The sequence below is a fragment of the Gopherus flavomarginatus genome, chromosome 12, assembly GCF_025201925.1.
Source record: "Gopherus flavomarginatus isolate rGopFla2 chromosome 12, rGopFla2.mat.asm, whole genome shotgun sequence".
NCBI lineage: Eukaryota > Metazoa > Chordata > Testudines > Testudinidae > Gopherus > Gopherus flavomarginatus.
Window position 1 is genome coordinate 35,619,654 of NC_066628.1, and position 12,345 is coordinate 35,631,998.

Genomic DNA, 12,345 nt, shown 5'->3' on the forward strand with positions numbered 1-12,345 from the left:
ATTTTTAACAAGGGGCTCCCACGCCAGCTGCCTCTAATGCACCTGATTTCTCTAAGTCTTTGATCCCAGAAATAGTCGCCTCATTGGCATGCTTCCATTTCCACTGCTATATGCCAACTTAGCAAAGGCTGCTGTGTGTGAGAGAAGAGAACCTGTGCTCAGATACTGAATGCTGTTTGATGAACATGAAGACTGCTCTTTGTATAGATGTACCCCCATGCAATCACTATATAAACGACACAACAATTCTATAATAAGACTCTTATCACTTTTATAGGCAGAAGTTTTTGCAACTGTCAAGAACCCAGTTACTGAGCTATCATTTGGTACAAAATAAACATATTTCATGAAGAAGTGCAATTTAACAGCTCAATGATTCCCGCTAATTCAGGCACTTCCCTCTCTTATGGAATGAAACCACAAAGGTGCAAGGAATAACTCCTTTTTATTATTTACAATGGCAAGACTGTTTCTCTGCATTCCTTGGGTGGGAGCTGTCAATAAATCTACCTAGCTACCTAGTCACAGAAACAGAGAGGCTCTCTAATTATAGGAAACAGCTTTTGCAATTATCCTAGCCTGCAGGGCTTTCATTTTGATGTATACGCTCTTCATTTTGGAAATATGTCATTATGGCTCTGTTGACATGCGGTCTACACAATGAAAACAGCAGTATCTGGGCAGGAAAGGGAGCAGCGATATCTCTGAAGGAGCCACACAGGTTAACACAATATGCCATTGTGTGATAAGATTATCTCTGAATGATACAGCTATAGCAATTCAGCACTGGCAAGTGGACAGCTCTGAGAATGGAGACAGTTTAGGGCCGGACTCTCACGGGTGTAACTCAGGAGTCAATAGAGCTATGCTGATTTACACCAGCTGGAGAGTTGGGCCTTAGGGTGAAATGCAGCCTTGCACAGAGAGTCACACAGGTGGATTTCTCCCATACCTTTGTGTTACTCTTTTATGGTTAGCGTATAACTCCCCCTTCTATTATACTCCAAACTCTAATCATGCCAGGAGCAAGCTCTGTTGCCCTATGCACTTCCAGGGCAAGTAAGCCAAACACCTGGAAGTCAGACAGACAATGGAGATCCTTTCAGAGAAGAATACGTAGATGTTCTGGCTACCCTAGCTAGTGGCAGAAATGGAATATACTGCACTCTCTGGCTCACTGGGACACTTCCCTGGAACTGAGTCATAGATACTGCTCACGCGATCGAAACCTTTTGACCTCACTGCAGTTAACCACTTAAGTACTGATCTGTTCTGTGATGCAAAGCCCTGAACACATAAATGCAATCTTTCCACCCGACCTGGGGTCTTGTGCAGGGGCCAGCATACTCCCTACAGGTTCCCATTCTATTCTGCACTTGCCTGAGTCACTCTGCTTGAGGGCCTCCCATAGGAGCCAATCTGCTTTCTATATCTACTCTTCCTCCCATCCTCTTCCCCTTTGATCCCCTTCCTGACAGAGTTTCTCTGTCCTGGAAACTCTCTCCCCATCTGGGCTACTTGGCAGGATTTTACAATCATCTGCAAATTTGACACCATCAGCTCAGGATTAAACAAAGACTGTGAATGGCTTGCCAGCTACAAAACCAGTTTCTCCTCCCTTGGTTTTCACACCTCAGCTGCTAGAACAGGGCCTCATCCTCCCTGATTGAACTACCTCATTATCTCTAGCTTGCCTGCATATATATACCTGCCCCTGGAAATTTCCACCACTTGCATCTGACGAAGTGGGTATTCACCCACGAAAGCTCATGCTCCAAAACGTCTGTTAGTCTATAAGGTGCCACAGGATTCTTTGCTGCTTTTACAATCACCTGATTAGTCTCCACTGAGAGGTACTGAGCAGTCACAGGTGAGGTTGGGCCCTCCTCCCCTTAAAGGGCCAGCCACCCCAGGACACACCCTTGAGTCATTTAGGTATATTTGAAAATTTCACCTACAGACAACTCCAAACTCTTTTAGGTTAAAAGCTGCATTTCCAACCATCCGCTTCTTTTTTTCCCATTGCGGAAATAGCCATCATAATCCTATGGCCCCCATTCCCTGTAGCACTTGGCTGTCCCATTGCACCACTCTTCCCTTGAGGACGAGACCCATAAAACTCACCAGCCACGCCGGAAAGGAAAGCAAATGAAGTCAGTGCCCGTGTGAATCCTCTCCTGCTAGCACAGGATACCAAGGAATCATGGGCGCTGCACGGAATGCAGTGAGTGAGTCTGGAGGAGGAAGAGAGAGGCATGCTACGCACATCCAGCAATTATTTCAGAGGTTGGCCAGGAGGTGTGCAGCATGAGAGCTAGGCTTGAAAAATAGCACTTGCAATTTACCAACATGCACTCACAAGCTGCCTCATTAACAAGCAAACTGGGCTTTTCAGAATGAACCGCCCTTCTCTCCATCCCCACCAAGCAGTCACACACCCAATGGACCTGATTCTTATCTCCACGAAGTCTCCAGAGCAATGTAAAGGAGCTTCAGTAACAATGAGAATCAGGCCCATTATTTGCTCTTACGGTCTTCTGCATGGCCCAGTTTGTTTCCGTCTTGGCTCCATCTGAAGACTTTACCAGAAACGCCCGTGTCCCCTTCTGATTGCTTTACATACGCAAGATGCAAGTTATGGGGAAGGAAACTTGTGACTAATTGATTTGACTTGATGCTTTCGCTTTTGTTCCTGGAGCTGCAAATTGTGGCTGATGTTATAATACATCTAACAACTGCCCTATAAGCCACCGGAAAATTATGCATGTTTCACCTCCTGCCTGTCAGGATGCATAAGATAGAAGCTAAGAAATTCAATGAGAAATGCAAAGGCAGGGAAAACAGAAACACCTGCATATAATTGAAGTATAGGAGGAAAAGTAGCCTCTGCTAAGAGTGAACAGCCTGACTCAAGGATCTGGGGGAGCTACATGTGAAAAAAATGCACCCATTTTTTTTATTTGTATTTGAGTAGCACCTTGAGTCCTCAGTCAAGATCAGGGCCCCACAGCGCTAGGTGTTGTACAAACAAACAGTAAGAAACAGTCCCTGCCCCAAAGAGCTTATAGCGTAAAGAAACAAGGCATATCTAAAAGATACACTCTAGCTTCAGCAAGAATTAATTCAGGGAAGTCTTAGTGCCTGTGTTGTAACAGGAAGTCAGACTAGAAAGATCACAATGGTTCCTTCTGGCCCTTTAATCTAGGAAAGCAAACAAAGGGTGTGAGGGGAAAGAGAAGCCCAGAGAGATGAAGTGACTTGCCTGTGGTCACACAGCAGGCCATTAGCAAAGCCAGGAATAGGACCACGTCTCTTGGCACCCAGCAAAGTGCCCTTTCCATTAGCCTATGCCATCTCTCTGATGAGATGGATGATTGTGTCATCTAGGACCCGATCCCATGTCTACGGAGGTCAACAGAAAGTCTCTCATTGACTTTAGTCAGAGCCGGATCTGTCTCCTGGAGCTAGAGGGTTCACGGGTATTTCGGTGATCACCAGTTTAGTTGTGAAAATATCTGAGAATCTCAGGAGTTATATGGCTTTTAGCACAAATTAATATTTGTCCAAAAATTCACAGGACAGGGCATTTTTCTAAGTTAGTCACCATTTGCTAGTCATCATCCATTATTCTCCTCTTCAGAGTGTTTCCCAGTCAGGAAGCAGCCACAATACCCCATCACTAAGTTGGCCATTCACACCCCGTTAAGGTCCTGATTCTGTGATCTGATCCATGTGTGTGGACTCTGGTATCTATTCACTGACTTCAGTGGGACTCCACATGGGTGCTATGGTCCTCCAGCTTGTATCAGATCAAAATACTAAACCTTGGAGCAAGGGAGGGAATTGTGCCTCAGAGGGGTGGCTCTGAGTCCCGGTGTGGCCCTGGGGCTACTCCTGTGATGGTACAGTCTGTACACCCCCTTACCCACAGCTGTGCCTAAAGACCCAACTGAGCCCCACAATTATTTATTAGTATCATGTATTATTAACCCTACGTATTCTATTCAGTTTCCCATTGCCTGTATTAGCAAAGGCTTTTCTAAGCATTCCTCAGATCCTCCGCACAGCCCAGAACAGAAGTAACAGCGGGGAAGTTTCTAGGAAGAGTTAGAGAACAGAGAAATGGCTCGCTGGGTCCACTCAATCCAGTGGTTTTCTCTTGGCTTTTACATGTGACAAGAGGGAAGATTTCTCAAACTCTCTGCTGCACAATGCCAGCCCTGCAGCAAATTAAGACAGGGGCAGGAAAAATTATGCTTTTCAGAGCCGCTGCTCAGAGAAGCTGCTTGCAACAGAAGAGTCCAGTGTTAGCTCGAGCGGACTTGGTGGCGCCAGAAAATTAAGTCCTGGCAGAGAAAATGACTGGCAAAGGGGAGGGGTTTCCCCTCCTGGTGGGGATGATGACAAGGAGAGCTAACTGCTCTGCCTGAACTGGAGATAAATTATAACATGCAGACACAGGATTCTCTCGGCCATTGCCCTGGCCTAGGAGAGGGTATGTTGTTCTCCCACCAGGGACACTCACAGTAGTTACCCTAGCTGAGCCAGCATGCTGTGGGCTGAGCCTCAGGGGATGCTGTGCCCTGCAAGAGGGAAGGGGTCTGCAGCACACATTAGTCCTCCTCTCTTTGTCTGTCAAAGTTTTTGTGGTGTGGGGGAGCATTCCTGTGGCCACTGTACCCTGCCACACAGAGGTATGGAGCTTGGAGATCCCTGACCCAGGTCAGGTGAGGGGCAGCAGGCACTAAATGTCAGTCTCTTTGCAGCCCTGCTGGGCTGCAGGGAACTATACTGCCCATGTCTCTTTCCCTGACATAGGGGTACGCCTGTGTCTCTCCGCTGGGTAAGTGTTGTATCCGACCCATGGCCCCGGGGCAGCTCCTGACTCTGATCTCTCTTTCCCTCACATCGGTGCTGTTGCCAGATCTGGAAAGTTTTTTCCTCTGTAACATCTGCACTGTTCATCCCTCCCACCCCCAGTGCCAATGCCCCTGGCCAAGCTCCAATCACCCCTCGCCTCTACAACTGCAGCCTTCTCCCCTCTGTCCTCCCAGACATCCCTCCCACTCCGCTTTTGAAATGCTGCTGGGAAAACCACCTGCTTTGCTTGCTGCTTGGGCCCTGTCCTGCCCTTCCACTGATCCCTTCCCTGGCTTCCTCCTTGCTCCTCCTTAGCTCCGTTGAGGCAATCTGCACCCACAGCACACATGCCCGGAGCAGCCCCCGTGCATTGACAGCCCCTGGGTATTGTGAAGGGTGTGCAGGGGGGAAAGGCTCCTTGTGATTGCACATGCACAAACCCTGAGCAAAAGACACACTGTGCACAACCTAGCCCTTAGCTTGAAGCATTTCTGGGTAGAGGCCTTGTCATGATCCCGCCTTCACACCTGTCTGCAATGCACTTAGTGCAGTGTGGGAATTAGACAAAGAATCAGCAGTTTAATTAACTGATACGAGTAGAAATCATTCATTACAATGCTAATTAATATGCTGCTTCCTGAGAAGGCTCAGCTTGCACCTTGGCTCCTAACTAACAGCATGAAACTGCCTCTCTAGACCCCTCTGGGTTTTACATGAATAACCCATTCCCAAGGACAGTAATTATCTCTGTCCTTTCGGTCCATCGGACATGGGTAAGGAATTGTCCTGGGCAAATAGCACTCCTCAGGGAGCCAGTGTCTGGAACCCTGCTGGTGCCCGCACGTGCAGTCCCCTGCACATGACGTGCCAGACTCAAACTGACAGGGATCGTGCCTGCAGTGCCGTTCTTAGAGCACCCTCTGCTGGAGGAGCCATCCAGTGGCATTTACGCTTGCCTTGGAATATATGCCCTGAATGTCCAGGCCAGAGGAGAAAAGCTGTGTTGGCCTCCAATACTGGAAAGGGGAGACCAAAAGGTGACAAGCCTGGGCAACGAATCAGTCTCAGGAGGAAGATAAGGCATGCAGGTCAAGATGAAGTTCCTTTTTGACTTGGCTGCCCCACAATAAAATCGATTCAGAGGCAGCAGTCCCAGTTATAAGCTGTGTTCTACCGCAGAGAACAAGGGTAAGCAATTTTGCAGCCAGAGTCCAGGAACTCTGTGCTCCCAAGCCCAGCTGAGATGGTGAACCATGGCCTGGCTGACTGGTAGCTGTTCTTCACAGCTTCATTCAGAGGCGTCTCAGGGGAGGCACTAGAGTCCGTTTAGAACAGGGGATTTTGTCAGTGCTAATGGATGTCGAAGCCACCAAGCTCTGTAGAGTGGCAAAAAATGATGGATTATGATGCCCACTGCTCTGCCTGAGTCCGCTGCTGATGAAAACAAACTTCTTGTAAACCCCGCCAGGACTCAGCTTGCTGTTTCTTGTCATTACCCATAAAAGCAAGCTCTTCATTACAAAAAAAAATTGGCATTAACTTCAATCACTCTTGAGTACGCAGATATTCTTTAGGAGGATGAATTAGCACAGCACAGAGTGCGCCTGATAACCTGAAGATTTTGTGATCTGTGCATGCTGCTTTGAAAAGCCGCTGGGCTTTGCAGGATTATTATTTTTTTAAGATAATTAGTCGGGAGCTAATTCTGTTCGTTAATTCTGAATGCTACATTTTTTCCACCTCTTCGCCCTGCCCCAATGAACTTTGCAACCATGGATTGTTCTAAAGTGGATGCTGGCTTAGCGCTGCCCACACACTAATCGGTCAATGGAGTGACTCTGGGGGTTGTTTGTTTTTGCCTCTTTTCTTTGCGTCACCCCTGCCTTCATCATATAGTCATTGTCATTCACCCAGTGAGTCCAGGCCACTTTATAGGGGGGCACACTGAGATGTTCTACAGAGCAGTTCTGCAAAGGGCCAGCTGATGACGCAGCTGCATAAGTGGTGATTAGAGCTGAGTGAATAATTGATTTTCTGGTTCGGTGACACTTCCAAAAATAATCGTGGAAAAAAATTGAAGATTGAATCTGAAACTTTTTGGAATTTTCAGTGAATTGAAAAAAGGCGGTGCCAGGTCTGTTCCCGAGTGGGAAACTGAAACCTGCATCTCCCAGCATCCAGGTGAGTACCCTAATCGATGGACTATAAGCACACGGGAGGTGGGACTGAGCACAATAGCGCCCCCCTCCACTCCCACTTCTGGCCATTTTGTGAATGGCCAAAACTATTTGTGTCGAACTCACGCATGGTTTTGGGTCAACGGAAACCGCATTCCTCATCGAATAAATGATTTATGTGAAAAATTTCGCCCAGCTCTAGTGGTGATATATGTATAACGCTAGAAACCCTTGTCCCTCCCCAGCCCTGTTTCCGCTCTGCCAATTAACATGCAGGACAAATTAATTACTAACACTGAGACAGGGTGGCTCAAGAGAATGTCTCAGAGCAGAAGATCAGCTAGTCCTTGCAAAATGAACGGATCCTAGATACAAAGCTGTGAGGCCCCATCACTCGAGTAATTTGAAATTATACTGCACAAAGCCCTCCGTAATGTACTTCAGTGAACAATCTGATGTTTGTGGAGGGGTTGAGCTACAGGAACTAATGGCTCTTTTCCATCTCTAATGTCCACTGGCCTGATTTTAGAAGACGCTTCACTCACTCGGTGCCGCTGACAATACAGAAGACCCATTGAGTGAAATCTGGTGGGCCCAATTCTTGTTTACACTATGGCCTCTTTATGCCACTCTGGCATAAATGGCATTTGCTTTTTAAGGCCTCTTAAAAGAGAATGAGGCCTGGTATGCTCAGAAAACATTCCTGGTGCTGTCACAGGTCTCCGTTCCCATCACCCCAATCCAGGGCCTGTCCAAAGAGGTCGTCCAGTGCTTTGAAGCAGTAACTCTGACAGTGTTGTGTGGTAGGCTTGTGAAGTTTGCAGCCTACTCTGTTGTCTTTGGTTTGCCAGCTCTTTGCCATGTTGGTGTTCCTCATCCCCCTCCATGTCAAACATGCCTCTCGCCAACTCATGATGAGTCCAGAAGGGGAAGCCTCTTCTCAGGCTGCCGGCAATTCTACTACCAAACAGGGCTACAGAAGTGAATGCAAACTCTTTGGGGCCTTTCTACATGGAAGCTGAGAGTGAAAGGCTGAGTTATTGTCCAGACATGGAACTGACTTGGCCAACATCTGGGTTATTGAGTCTGAATAGTGCAGTAACGTTGGAAAACTTCCAGAGGTGGGATTTCAAAACTGCTCAGCATTGGTCTAACTCTGCTCCCATCCAAGTCAGTGGGAGCCTTACTGTGGTCTCCAATGGGAGAGTGTAATAAGGCTTTTGAAAATCCTACCCACACAGCTCCAGGAGGAGTCTTATCCACACCCCCAGAGTTCTCGCTCTGACACGTTGTGTCGCTCTGCAGAAAGGACCCGATCCTGTACCCATCAATGGCAATGCAAATAACCCAGGGGCTTCCGTGGGAGCAGGATCCAACTTGAAGTCGCAGCTGAGAGGCTGACCAATGAGAGGTTAATTCATAAGAACGGCCATACTGGGTCAGACCAATGCTTCATCTAGACCAGTATCCTGTCTCCGACAGTGGCCAGTACCAGGTGCTTCAGAGGGAATGAACAGAACAGGGCAATTATCGAGTGATTCATCCCATCATCTAGTCCCAGTGTCTGGCAGGCAGAGATTTAGGGACATACGGAACATATAGTTGAATCCCTGATCATCTTGGCTAATAGCCATTGATGGACCCAGCCTCCCTGAACTTGTCTAATTCTTTTCTGAACCCAGTTATACTTTTGACCTATACAGCATGCTCTGGCAATGAGTTCCACATTGACTGTTGACTGTGCATTGTGTGAAGAAGTACTTCCTTATGTTTGTGTTAAACCTGTGCCCATTAATTGCATTGGGTGACACCTGGTTCTTGTATTATGTGAATGGGTAAATAACACTTCTCTGTTCACTTTCTCCACACCTGTCATGATTTTATCGACCTCTAACATTGTCATAAACAGATAGCTAAGGGTTAATGTCTCTTTCACCTATAAAGGGTTAACAAACAGTGACCTGCAAACACCTGACCAGAAGACCAAGAGACAAAATACTTTCAAATCTCGTGGAGGGAAGCCTTTGTTTGTGGGTTTTGCTTTTGGCTTTGTTCTCTCTGGGTCCTGGACAGGACTAGAGGTGCAACCAGGTTTCTGCCAATCTCCCTGCTACAGTCTCTTATCTATTCAGAATTGTAAGTAAGAAAAGGCAGTCATAGTCTTTTAATTTGTTTTTTTTTTTCATCTGCATATGTGTACTTGCTGGAAGTAGCTTAAAGTGTGTTTCTGCTGGAGAAGGTTTCTTTCTATTTATAGTTAAAAGACCCTGTAACTTTTTACCACCTAAAGTGCAGAGATAAACCTTTTACTTTTTTCTTTCTTTTTTATTAAAAGTTTTGCTTTTAAGACCTGTGTGATTTTTTTCTCCTAGTTAAGGTTCAAGGGAATTGGTGGAGAGAAGGGAAGGATAAATTTTCTCTGTGTTAGATTCACGCAGCTTGAATCTGTATGGCCTCTGGGTGAGGGGGAAGGTAACACTCCTCTCGGTGTGGTGATTCAAGAAGTTGAATCAGGCGATCTCCTAGTGTTCCCAGGGCGGGAAGAAGCTGGGAGGAAGAAGGGAGGGGGAAGGGAATGGTTTATTTCCCTTTGTTGTGAGACTCAAGCAATTTGGGTCTTGGGACCCCCAGGGAAGGTTTTTGGGGGAGACCAGAGTCTATCAGGTGCTCTACTCTAAGTCCTGATTGGTGGCAGCCTATCAGATCTAAGCTGGTAATTAAGCTTAGGGGAATTCATGCTAGTACCCATATTTTGGACGCTACGGTCCAGAATTGGGAATTATACTTGACAAACATATTCTCCCTTAGTCGTCTCTTTTCTAAGCTGAACAGTCCTGCTATATCTCTCCTCATATGGAAGCTGTTCCATACTTCTAATCATTTTATTGCCTTTTTCTGTACCTTTTCCAATTCTTATATACCTTTTTTTGAGATTGAGGCAACCAGAACTGCCTGCAGTAATTAAGATATGGGCCTACCATGGCTTTATATAGTGGCATTATGATATTTTCTGTCTTATTATCTAGTCCTTTCCTAATGATTCCTAACATTCTATTAGCTTCTTTGACTGCCGCTGCACATTGAGCAGATGTTTTCAGGGAACTATCCACAATGACTGCAACAGCTAATTTAGATCCTTCATTTTGTATGTATAGTTGGAATTACATTTTCCAATGTACATTACTCTGCTTTTATCAACATTGAATTTCATCTGCCATTTTCTTGCCAACCCCATTTTGTGAGGTCCTTTGTAACACTTTGCAACCAGCTTTAGACTTAACTAGCTTGAGTAATTTTTTTATTGTCTGCAAACTTTGACACCTCACTGTTTACCCCTTTTCCCAGATCATTTATGACTATGTTGAACAGCACTGGTCCCAGTACAGATCTTTGGGGGACCCTCTATTTACCTCTTTCCACTGTGAAAACTGACCATTTATTCCTAACCTTTGTTTCTTATCGTTTAACCAGTTGCTGATCCATGGGAGGTCCTCTTATCCCATGACCACCTACTTTGGTTATGAGCCTTTGGTGAGGGATCTTGTCAAAGATTTTCTGAAAGTCCAAGTAAACTATATCCACTAGATCGCCTCTGTCCATATTTGTTGACCTCCCCTCAAATAATTTTAATAGAATGATGAGGCATGATTTCCCTTTACGAAAGCCTGTTGACACTTTCCCAATTTATCATGTTCATCTATGTGTCTGATAATCCTATTCTTTACTATAGTTTCAACCAATATGCCTGATACTGAAGTTAGGCTTACTGGCCTGTAATTGCCAGGATATGCTCTAGAGCCTTTTTTAAAAATCAGCATTACATTAGCTATTCGCCAGTCATCTGATACAGAGGCTGATTTAAGCAATGGGTTACATACCACAGTTAGTAGTTCTTCAATTTCATGTTTGAGTTCCTTCAGAACTCTTGGGTGAATACCATCTGCTCCTGGTGACTTATTACTGTTTAATTTATCAGTTTGTTCCAAAACCTCTTCTACTGACATCTCAATCTTGGACAGTTCATCAGATTTGTCACCTAAAAAGAATGTCTCAGGTGCAGGGATCTGCCCCATAACTTCTGCAGTGAAGACTGATGAAAAGAATTCATGTAGCTTCTCCACAACAGCCTTCTCTTCTTTGCGTGCTCCTTTAGCACCTCGATTATCCAGTGGCCCCACTGACTGTTTGGCAGGCTTCCTGCTTCTCATGTACTTAAAAATTATTTTCAAAGATTCTTTTGCAGCTATTCACCTTGCTTTGCCCTTGAGCTTCTTGTGCTATTTTTGACAGCTCACACCAGCTGCCGTGCTCTCCTTCTTCAGCAGGAAGAAGGGGAAGGAAGGAAGGAATGGGCTTAAGGAGCATGGAGCTACTGCCTTTAAAACAATGCCAGTAAAGTCACTGGAGACGTGTACTGGAACTGAAATGGCCATGGCACAGTGGAAGGAGCAAGCTGGCCTGCAGCACACCTGCATCCGCTCTAATACCAGCTATTCTGGGGACTTTGTTTGGAAAGATTCTAACTGCAAATGAAATCTGAGTCTGAAACAACCAAAGGGGGACTTTCCTGTGCTCTCCTCGGCCAGACCCTGGTGAGCTTTACCTCTCAGTGGCTCCCAAGAGGTATGGCCAGAATCTTTCCCTAGAGCGAGGTTAATTCAGAAACCATAAAAGGCCTCATTTGCCTCTCCTTTACACTAATTTTACATAGATGCAATGCAACCAGCTGCAGTGGAGTTACTCCTGACTTACACAAGTATGATTTACTCCTGATTTACACCTGGACCATAGTCTCTCTGCCTTACACACTTCGGTGCACTAACCCCCGCTGTCCTCTCCCACTGTCTGAAGGACATGATGCAGAGCTGGTGCTTGAAGGAGAAGTGGCTAGCTCCTGGGGGTGAATCCGGAGCAAGCCTGGGCCTCATACATAACCAGACTCACAAGAGTGACCCTTGGACAGAGGCTGGCTCCTCTGCCCAGTGCAGGCACAGGACAGGGGAAAGTGAGAGAAGGGAGATGCTGGCATGGCAGGGAGCTGCTCACCAAGAGCCACAGGGACTGATGATTAGTGCTACGGTAATACATGGGGCAGAACCTCAGCTGAAATAAACTGTCGTGAAGCAATGGGAGGTAAAGCTCAGCAGGGGTCTGACCCAGGAGTGTACAGGAAAGTGCATCTTTGGTTTATTCCACTGGAGCTATGACCATTTACACCAGTTGAGGATTTGCCTCTGGATGTCTCCAGCCTTGTTTACATTGGGGAGATCAACCACTGGTGCCCACTCCCCAGGATTGTCCTGGAGTC

General features: G+C 46.3%; 2 protein-coding genes across 4 annotated transcripts in view; one reads left to right on the plus strand and one right to left on the minus strand.

Moving 5' to 3' along the window:
• Positions 1–12,345, plus strand: part of MXRA7 (matrix remodeling associated 7) — an 836,957-nt gene that overhangs the window by 508,042 nt on the left and 316,570 nt on the right. The gene's annotated exons all lie outside the window — the stretch shown is intronic.
• MGAT5B (alpha-1,6-mannosylglycoprotein 6-beta-N-acetylglucosaminyltransferase B) overlaps positions 1–12,345 on the minus strand; it is a 176,082-nt gene that overhangs the window by 70,358 nt on the left and 93,379 nt on the right. The gene's annotated exons all lie outside the window — the stretch shown is intronic.